The sequence below is a fragment of the Pelodiscus sinensis genome, chromosome 6 (assembly GCF_049634645.1).
Source record: "Pelodiscus sinensis isolate JC-2024 chromosome 6, ASM4963464v1, whole genome shotgun sequence".
NCBI lineage: Eukaryota > Metazoa > Chordata > Testudines > Trionychidae > Pelodiscus > Pelodiscus sinensis.
The window spans coordinates 119,727,509-119,737,879 of NC_134716.1; the positions used below are offsets into that span (position 1 = coordinate 119,727,509).

Consider the following 10,371-nt stretch of genomic DNA (forward strand, 5'->3'; position numbering starts at 1 on the left):
AAAACGAGTAATCCTGTGGCATCTCAGGCTGTGCCTACGCTACCAGGTTATTTCAAAAAAAGTTATTTTGAAATAGTAACTCCCGAAATAACTATTTGAAAATAAGCTTATTCCTCTTCACAAGCAGGAGTTATTATTTCAAAATCACAGACTTGGTAGTGTGGACACTCGCCTTGTTATTCTGAAATAAAGGGAGTTATTTTTAAATAACTCTCCAGTGTAGACATGCCCTCTAACAAATATATCAGGACCACAGTTTGGACCCAAAGAGACAGCACAGTGATGAGTATTTTAATTATCTCTTTAATAAATATTGAAAAAGACAACAGTAACTAAATGACCAGAAAATCCCATGATATTTTTATATCCTTAAGCATCTTACCTCTCCCCCACACGAGATATCCCACACAGGCTTCAGAGATAAGACAAACTCATTTGAATGTGGAGTGCAAGGGTTATCAGTTGTATAAAAACAGGAATTCCCAGACTGCTAAGAGGAGGTCTGTCTGGCTTGGGAAGAAGCTCAAGGGAAAAGATGGTAAACAAGCTAAGAAGCTATTGGAGCGGTCAGTACTATTTCAAGCAACGACTTCACCAGCTTCCATGGCTAGTCCCTTGGCACTAACTAGCCCTGCTCAGCTTCACTGCTGGAAAAATCACACAAGACACTCTTTCAGAACAATGAGCTGGTGGCAAGCTGACCCAGCACGGATAGGTCAAGCACGAGGCTCACAATCTGAGAAAAAGCACCTGGAATCTTTCCAGCCATCTGCCTGATGTGATTAAAAACAAAATATGAAATGCTTCAGAAGAGGGAGAAATGGGAGAGCTGGTCTGACTTGCATAATATCCATGCATTTGTGTAACCGGTCTAAACAGAGCGTGTGAGTCGACCAGATGTTTTTCATTTCCGCGTACAGCCCTGCACAGCAAATCAAAAACCAGCCAGAGCCAAACACAACTGCACCTTTGCCAATACTGCTGCAATTGGAGCTCGACAAAGGACACTGTCAAGCCCAGACCCTGGTTTGGCAAGTCGACCTCCTGGCTTGTTAAAAAGACGGTTTGATTCTCTAAGCTAAACGCCATTGGTACCTAGTTAAACACAGGGCTGGAACTTCATCATTAAGTCTGCAATGGTCCAATGAGCAGCCAGCAGGAGGAAAGCACTGGAACTAATCTATTCTGGGAAAGAGTCATGAAGTAATTCATATTTCTTTAGACTGGCCGTTGCACATTGGCTGCACCAAACAAAACCAACCATGCGAAAGAGGGCCAGGTAGTTCAGTGCAGCCTATGTGCTCCCATTTACAGATTCATCATCAGCTGGGTTTGGACAAATAAGCATCTAGGTTACTGCAGGAACCATCATTCATATATAAACACTAAGGGACCCGTTCATGTTTGGTCACTGCTATTTAGCTAACTATATTAGGGCTAGTCTACACCTGTGAGTTATACCACACATGAACTATATTAGGTCTTAATTACACTATGAAGATGATCAACCATCTGTAGGTCGATCTTCTAGCGTTCGATTTTGCGGGTCTAGTGTAGACCTCCAAATCCAACACTGAGGGGCATTGTGTACTCCTCATTCTATGAGGAGTAAGTGAAGCCTCACAGGAGAATGAGCTCCGTCAACCTCCCACAGTATAGACGCTGCGGTGGCTCACGTTAAGGTAAGCCGAATCCAGCTATGCATTTTGCATACCTGGATGGCGTACCTTAAACTGACCTTTCTGGTCTACGGTAGACCAGGTCTTAGTGTACTAATAGTGGGCGGGTGCTGTTATACAAGAATAAATGTGCTTATACTGCAATAATTGCTGCTCTATAGGAGAGAAAATAAGCTTTGTCATACAAGCCACCTTTATACCAGTATAACTGAGTTCATATTAGGGGGTTTATGGCGTAATTATATATGTGAAAACAAAAATCATACATCGAACCAACACAGTTACATCAGTACAAAATCTGCCTACACATCTGTCTTTGGAGAACATGGCACTTGTGGAAACAGATACTAGATTTTCAGTCAGAGAAAATGGAAGTCCTTAGTGCATCCACAGAGTAGGTTCTACTGAGGCATTTCCAGTAGAGGGTTCCAGGAGACATCAACTGTACAGTCAGGATTGTTCCTGGTATTGAAACAGCAGCTGTTTCTGTGGCCCATTTTCATTCAGTGGCTTTCAAACACAGTTTTGCATAGGGATAAACACTTTGCAAGACTCAGAGACAGATTTAGAAGAAGAAGAAGAAAGAAAGAATCATTGCCCTTTCTATTGAGACTGCCAAGAAATGCCAGATGTGGTGGCAATTTTGAAGCAATGATTACAAACACCACTAATTTCTTCTAGGACTTCAAGATTACTGGAGGGACAACCTTGAGTTACTTTTGACTTTGGCTGGATTTGAACCAGGAAACTAGAATTAAACAAAATCTATCACCTAATTCCCATTTCTTTTTTATATATGCAATATTTATTGAATGCCCAGTAATTAGTATGATTCACTGTCAGTAAAAAAAGAACTTGCTACACCATTCTCTGATAGATCCAAACATCTTTTTGGCTCCTTAAAGCACCACTATATGGTTTTTCCATAGCCCGTACAATATGTTACGTCAGTAGTTTGCCCAGACATGTTCTTCATCAATGTTTTGAGAGAACATGATACAATAGCCTCTCACTGCCAGCCCACATTTTCAGATGTGGGGCTCCATCTTTGACATGCTCGATCATGTGTATCCTAGTAGGGTGACATTATGACATCATAATGGATAAGATAGGAGTATGAAAAAGAAGTCAATGATGATGATCATTGGCATAAGATTTTAAGGGTTAGGGACTTTGTTTAAATGCTCAAAGAATGTGTCCATTCTTGGGTTAAATACAATGCCTACGTGAGCACAGTGAAAGGGTTATGGATGGCAAATGTTTCCTGTTAGATTCATGCAAGCGGATAGAGCACAACCTTGCAAGTTACCATGCAAGTCCTCTGCCAGCCCTCATCCTAAGCAACCGTAGCTGTGAGGGAGCAATTCTTTCCTCATGCCCACTCACTTCAGTGCCAAGATTGCTGCAAAAAAAGATGCAAATGTTGTTCATTTGTGACTGATCATTTGCGGTCTGAGGGTAGAAGGAAATAGACTCTGAGAGCTATTGTTCACCCAGACCAGGCTGCAATGACCATTAACCACAGCATTGCTTGTATCGGTGACCTCACTGTGAAAGTCTCTGTGTTCCAGTGCCTGTCACACCCAGCCAAATTTCCTTAAAAACATTACTACTAGTAATAAAGCCTCCAAAACTAAACAAAATCTGTTTTGATTCCTTCCCTAAACTGAGAAGTCAGACCTCTACATCCCGCTCTTCCCCCCACAAAAAAGTCTTTCCTCTGCCATGATGACTGTAAGGCTATGTCTACACAGCAGCGTTATTTTGGAATAACTAACATTATTCTGAAATAACATAGTCTGTGTTTACACAGCAAGCAATTATTTCGACATAATGTTGAAATAATGGTGAGCCAGAGGAGTTCTTACTCCAGCTGTTGTAACCCTCATTTTTTTGAGGAGTAAGGAAAGTCGGAGGAAGAGCGCTCTAACTCAGATTTCCTGCTATGTAGATAGCATCAAAAGCCAAAATTAGCTATTTCAACTTAAGCAACACATTTGACATAACTTAAGTTGCGTAGCTTATTTCAGGTTTGGCCCCGCTGTGTAGACATAATCTATGATTTCAGAGGTACATGGGATAAGGTGGAACTTGCATTATATGGCTGGGAATTACAATGTGATTTGGGTCCTTTACAAAATCCCATCCTTTATGTACATAAATATTTTATATATTGGTCTGAATTATTATTTCCCCATTCTTCATCAGTTACTTACCTTCCTGGGTTGTAACCTGTGGATATGTGTCTTCATATCTGTACCTATAGCACTTAGCACAAAATAACCTCAGTCCTAATTGATGGCTAAGGATGCCACCCTAAGATAAATATTAAATATCAGCAACATGTTTAAAAAAAGTGTCCTTCACCACAGATTCATTTTCAAACGGAAGTTGTAACCTATTTATCAATGTGGAGCAATTATATATCTAAGTACACACCCACCACTAGGAACTATAGTACATAGATGCATGAAACCCTTCCAGCCTAGTTTCTATTCTAGCTTTTGGCCAGTAGTAGCAACTATATGCCCCATGTGAATGGGAAGGCCAATTCCTGGAGCTATTTTAATGTGCATCAGCTGAAAATCTTGTGCAGATTTTGAGACCTCCAGGAATAACTTTGTCCACTACCGATCACGGCATACCTGTCTACATGAACCTTCTTAAGGAAGGGACTCAATTGCTCAACTGTTTCTCTTTATGTATCATTCTAAGCTTTGATTTTGTATTTTGCGGCTCAACTGCATTTCATTTCTGCAAACCAGAATTAATGTGAAATCCTAATTGGATCTTTTGTTCCTAGGCAAAGGTTGTTATGCTGCAGATAAATGAAATAACTGAATTAGCACACCTGTGCGATCCTCAACAAAGGCTAAATGCAGTCAAAGTGTGAGGATTGCCTTCTTTTCCTCATCTTTTCAAGCACCTGCACCCCTACATAAAATAATGGTAATCATAATTTCAAAGCTGATCCTCACGCCTCTCTCAAGTAGAGTTCTTAAATGGCTGGAGTGGCTGACATCAGGAAAAAAAATTAAACCAATGTTTGTTCTCGAGAGATGATCAGCATATTTTATTACAGTGCTTCAAATTGCCCTGCAAATGCTTCTTTTCCTGGTTTCCTATATTTCCACCAAGTCATGGAATAAATAATAAATAATTATAATTTGTTATAACAGATTTATTTTTTAAAAGTTGTAGTCTCCGGATGGATAGAATGACGACAACTGGAACAAATGGTCCAAAAATAGGCTGGGTCTCTTCCTTGGAAAATGCCCAGAAATAGTAAACTGAATTGTTGTCATCACTGATTCTCTTATGAAAAATAATCTCAGACTCAATAGCAACAGTTGGAAGTAAAATAGGGCAGAGCGGGATGAAGAGAAAAGAGAAAATCCTGCGTATGGTCAAAGTCGCAAGATCAAACTTAAGAAATGGCATCTGGCCAAAATCAGCTTTCAATTAATCTGATTTTCAAGGAGTTAATCAGTGCATGGTTATGATAAAGACTTCTTTAAGAAACTTCTGTCCTGCACTGCAATAAATGAATCCCGATATTATGCTGCAAAATGTATGTAAAGCCATTGAAAATATGATTGGATTTATTTAGGAACTGGAAAGCCCCTGTGATTCATGTGGATCCCCCATGCACAGGTCAGTCAGTCCGAACTCTGGACCTTCCAGGGTATTTTCTGTAGAATTAACACTGCTGTATAAGCATGTGGTAATAGGAGCAAAATTGTATTATGAAAACCAATGAGGTAAGGAGTGCCAATGATTCCTTTAGCGTTTCTGGCATGGAAAAAGTTTGCAGGATCAGGGCCTGAGCTTGGAGGTTGTTTCTCCCATGCTGACTTCATTTTGGGCATGTCTAGATGACATTTTTCTTTCAAAAAAAGATATGCAAATTCAGTGCGAAAGAGGTCTTTTCGAAAAAGCAAGCAGTCAAGATGCGGTTCTTTCGGAAAAAAAAAAACCTTTTTCAAAAGAATGCTGTAAACCTCATTTTTTGAGGAAGAAGGGTTCTTTTGAAAAATGGGTATTTTTTTTTAAAAGAACCTCATCTAGACTACTTGCTTTTTCAAAATAACCTTTCGAAAAAGCAATCAGAAGAAGATATACAAATTCACACCAAATTTGCACAACTTCTTTCGAAAGAAAAACGTAGTCTAGACGTGCCCTTTATGAACGAACTAGCCTCAAGATATCACTGCTGTTTTGTCCTTATACTGCACATTACAAATGAAGCATTCAATGGCTTTGCAAACGTTGCCTGTGTTGTAGGAAATCATTCCAGGTGGATATTCTGAGAAAGGTTAAGGAACTCCCCCAAACTCACACAGCAAAGCAGCAGTTTAGCCAGAAAAAAGAATCCTGACACCCAGTCCTGTGATTTACCCAAGACTTTACTTCCAATGCACTTGATCATGCTTCCTCCTGGAAGAACATTCAAACTCTTCAGACATGTAGCTAAGAATTATATGAACATTTCTAGTTTGGTAAGCCTGCAAATAAAAATACTCTCCTGGGATCTTCAACAGCTTTTTTCAAAGTATTTTGTCATGGTGATACCACTTTCTAGACCAGTGGTGAGCAACTTGTGCTGCATACGGGTTCTACGGGCGTCCCGCAAGACATTTTGTTTACCATGGTTCACCCACAGAGTTGCCAGATTCTACTGGCTTTTATCGCCGTGTCGTTTTTTTCGTACCAGGATTACTAAAGTGACATGCACATAAATCAAAGGCACGTGAAGTGAGGTGTGTGTTGCTTGCACCCAACATTAACAGTAAAAGCCATGCGTTCTTTCTGAATCCATTCACAGTGCTGCTGCAGTTCAACCTGTACACCCACAAACTCTAAGTATGCAAACACAGTTGGCAAAACTACCCTATCCCAGAAGATTGTTTTGATTAGGGCAGTCATTGAGATGAAAGAGGGCCACTCATGTGGGCCACACACTAGTCTAGGTTGCCGATTGTTGTCTTAGGCCATCCAAAAGCACAGCAAGCAGAGGCATGAAAGGATGAGAATAAACCAATTCATAAAACACTTGGATCTCTTAACAAAACTTTTGGTTGTCATGAAGCTGAGTCAAAGTTCAAGTCTGTTCTATGAATTGATGGTGAACATACAAAATGTTCAGCTGTGTTGCTTAGATGTGATTAGACACAAGGTGGAGGAGATAATATCTTTTATTAGACCAACTTCTGTCGCTGAAAGAGACAAGCTCTTGAGCTATGCAGGTTAGTTGTGATTTGGTAAGTAAGTTACATGCAATTGGTCCTCTTCTCTCACAGGATAACATACATGCACTTCCAGTACATATCAGGCACTTCCATATCCAAATGTATAAAATTCAATACACAGGCATGTGACACTGAAATACAGAAGTCTTGATTTTCTGACCTTCACTTATCCGACATTCCATTTTATCAGACGTGCCACCTGCCATCACGTGCCACATGTCAATGTGACGAATTGACGAATAAGAATGCAGCATGTACAAGAGCCAATCACAAGCAGTACCGTGCACCCACACCATACACGAGTGCAGTTGTGATTTTGTTTGATGTTTATTTTTTCGTTAGAATTAGTAATAAATTGAGTTTATACTTATTTATACCCACGTTTTTTATCAGTATTCCCTATTATCCAACATTTCTGCTATCAAACCATCCTCTGGTCCTGTTTAAGTTGGATAATCGAGACTTTACTGTGTGTTTAAAGTGACGTTCACCCCAGGCTGTGAGCTGCAAGAAGCCTTTGCACCACTAAATCCTGTTTGACGTAGGCATAAGCAATGCATGGGGATTGTTCTGGATCTCTCTGCAACGGCATTTCACCCTTAGAGCAAACATTTGTGTGCATTTAAGTGCAATTACTCCAGAGTTGACAGAAAACAAATACAAAGGGTGGACAGGACGGTGAAGGGATAAAGCCTTCCTCCAACCTGGACTTAGGTGCTGAACTTCCTGAGAGGAGCAGAAAGTAGGACATACTCCTTTGCTTACGTATCCTAATGACTGGAAGGTAGCCAACATGACACCAATATTTAAAAAGGGCTCTAGAGGTGATCCTGGCAATTACAGACCAGTAAGTCTAACTTCAGTACCGGGCAAATTAGTCGAAACAATAGTAAAGAATAAAATTGTGAAGCATGTAGAAGAACATAATTTGTTGGACAAAAGTCAACATGGTTTCTGTAAAGGGAAATCCTGTCTTACTAATCTGTTAGAGTTCTTTGAAGGGGTTAACAAACATGCGGACAAGGGGGATCCAGTAGATATAGTATACAGGCAGTCCCCGAGTTACGCGGATCTGACTTATGCCCAGAGCGCAACGGTCCCGCCACCTCGACCTCCGGGGCGAGAAAAGCTACTCCGGGTGCCCCTGGTCTGCTGGGGACCGTCTCCAGCAGACCAGGGACACCTGGAGCAAAGCCGGGGAGGCGGAGGGGTCCCGCACCGCAAAGCCTCAGAGGCGCGGCACCCCGCCGCCGCTGCCGCTTTGCTCCCCGTGTCTCTGGTCTGCTGGGGGAGGGGGGCGCAGCTAGTGCACCCCCCCCCCCAGCAGACCAGGCTTTTGTTGTGGACCCTGGGGTGCTGCCGGGTTGCTCCTGCAGGGACCTACCTGGCAGCCCAGCTGTTCTGTCCCAGGCTCGAGATTCAGCCGCTGTTGAAACTGATCAGTGGCTGATTCCAGGAAGCTGGGGGCAGAGCAATTCTGCCTCCAGCTTCCTGTAGTCAGCCCCTGGTCAGTTTCAGCAGCAGCGGCTGAATCTGGAGCCAGTTCCGACTTACATACAAATTCAACTTAAGAACAAACCTATAGTCCCTATCTTGTACGTAACCCGGGGACTGCCTGTACTTGGATTTTCAGAAAGCCTTTGACAAGGTCCCTCACCAAAGGCTCTTGTGTAAATTACATGGCCATGGGATAAGAGGGAAGGTCCTTTCTTGGATTGAGAACTGGTTAAAAGACAGGAAACAAAGGGTAGGAATAAATGGTAATTTTTCAGATTGGAGAGGGGTAACTAGTGGTGTACCCCAGGGTCAGTCCTGGGACCAATCCTTTTCAACTTATTCATAAATGATCTGGAGAAAGGGGTAAGCAGTGAGGTAGTAAAGTTTGCAGATGATACCAAACTGTTTAGGATAGTCAAGACAGAAGCAGACTGTGAGGGACTCCAAGAAGATCTCACCAAATTGAGTGATTGGGCAACAAAATGGCAAATGAAATTTAATGTGGATAAGTGTAAAGTAATGCACATCGGGAAAAATAACCCCAACTATACGTACAGTATCATGGGGGCTAATTTGGCTACGACAAATCAGGAAAGAGATCTTGGAGTTATCATGGACAGTTCTCTGAAAACTTCCACACAGTGTGCAGCGGCGGTCAAAAAGGCAAATAGGATGCTAGGAATTATTAGGAAAGGGATAGAAAATAAGACACAGAATATCTTACTGACCCTATATAAAACTATGGCACGCCCACATCTTGAAAACTGTGTACAGATGTGGTCTCCTCACCTCAAAAAAGATATTTTGGCCTTGGTTCAGAAAAGGGCAACTAAAATGATTAGGGGTTTGGAACGGGTCCCATATGAGGAGAGGTTAAAGCGACTGGACTGGGACTTTTCAGTTTAGAAAAGAGGAGACTGAGGGGGGATATAATAGAGGTCTATAATCATGAGTGGTGTGGAGAGGGCTGATAAAGAAAAGTTATTTATTAGTTCCCATAATAGAAGAACTAGAGGACACCAAATGAAATTAATGGGTAGCAGGTTTAAAACTAATAAAAGAAAGTTCTTCTTCACACAGCGTGTAGTCAACCTGTGGAACTCCTTGCCAGAGGAGGCTGTGAAGGCTAGGACTATAATAGAGTTTAAAGAGAAGCTGGATAAATTCATGGAGGTTAGGTCCATAAAAGCCAGGGGATAAAATGGTGTCCTTGGCCTCTGTTTGTCAGAGGCTGGAGAGGGATGGCAGGAGACAAATCGCTTGATCATTGTCTTCGGTCCACCCTCTCTGGGGCACCTGGTGCTGGCCACTGTCGGTAGACAGAATACTGGGCTAGATGGACCTTTGGTCTGACACGGTACGGCCGTTCTTATGTTCTCTGGTTGGCAAGCCTAGGCAGGGAGCCAAACTGCCTGAGAGGGGGAAGATTTAAGACACTCCCCTGTCCTTGGTATCCCCTACTGGCTAGCCTTGGTAGGGAGCTGCCTAGCCTGCTGGGTTTCCAATTCTGAGGTGCCTACCTCTCCCCTTACATTGTAGAGGGAGCCTAAGCAGCAAATTCAGTCTCTGTGAAACAAGCATAGTACCTATGACTTAGAGGTGATGACCCTCTGGCTGTGTCCAGACTCAGGGTTTTTTTTGGGAAAAGTAGCCTTTTTCTGAAAAAACTTCCCCTGCGTCCAGACTCAAGCCGCGTTCTTTCGAAATTAAATCGAAAGAACGCGGCTTTTCTTTCGATGGCGGTAAACCTCATTTCACGAGGAAGAACGCCTTCTTTCGAAAGTTCCTTTTTCGAAAGAAGGCGTTCTTCAATGTAAATAGGGCTTCTTCGAAAGAGAGCATCCAGACTCACTGGATGCTTTCTTTCAAAAAAGCAAGCCGCTTTTTCGAAAGTTCAACGTGCAGTCTAGACGCTCTCTTTCGAAAGAGGCTCTTTCGAAAGTATC

General features: G+C 42.1%; 1 protein-coding gene and 1 long non-coding RNA gene across 13 annotated transcripts in view; both read right to left on the reverse strand.

The window, feature by feature from the left end:
• The window catches only part of SETBP1 (SET binding protein 1), a 360,515-nt gene that overhangs the window by 227,064 nt on the left and 123,080 nt on the right, over positions 1-10,371 (reverse strand). The gene's annotated exons all lie outside the window — the stretch shown is intronic.
• The window catches only part of LOC142829997 (uncharacterized), a 47,140-nt gene that overhangs the window by 24,148 nt on the left and 12,621 nt on the right, over positions 1-10,371 (reverse strand). The window contains exon 2 of the long non-coding RNA XR_012905001.1: positions 1-10,033. This exon is cut by the window's left edge and continues 24,148 nt beyond it. This is a non-coding gene — a long non-coding RNA (uncharacterized LOC142829997). The remainder of the gene's footprint in view (positions 10,034-10,371) is intronic.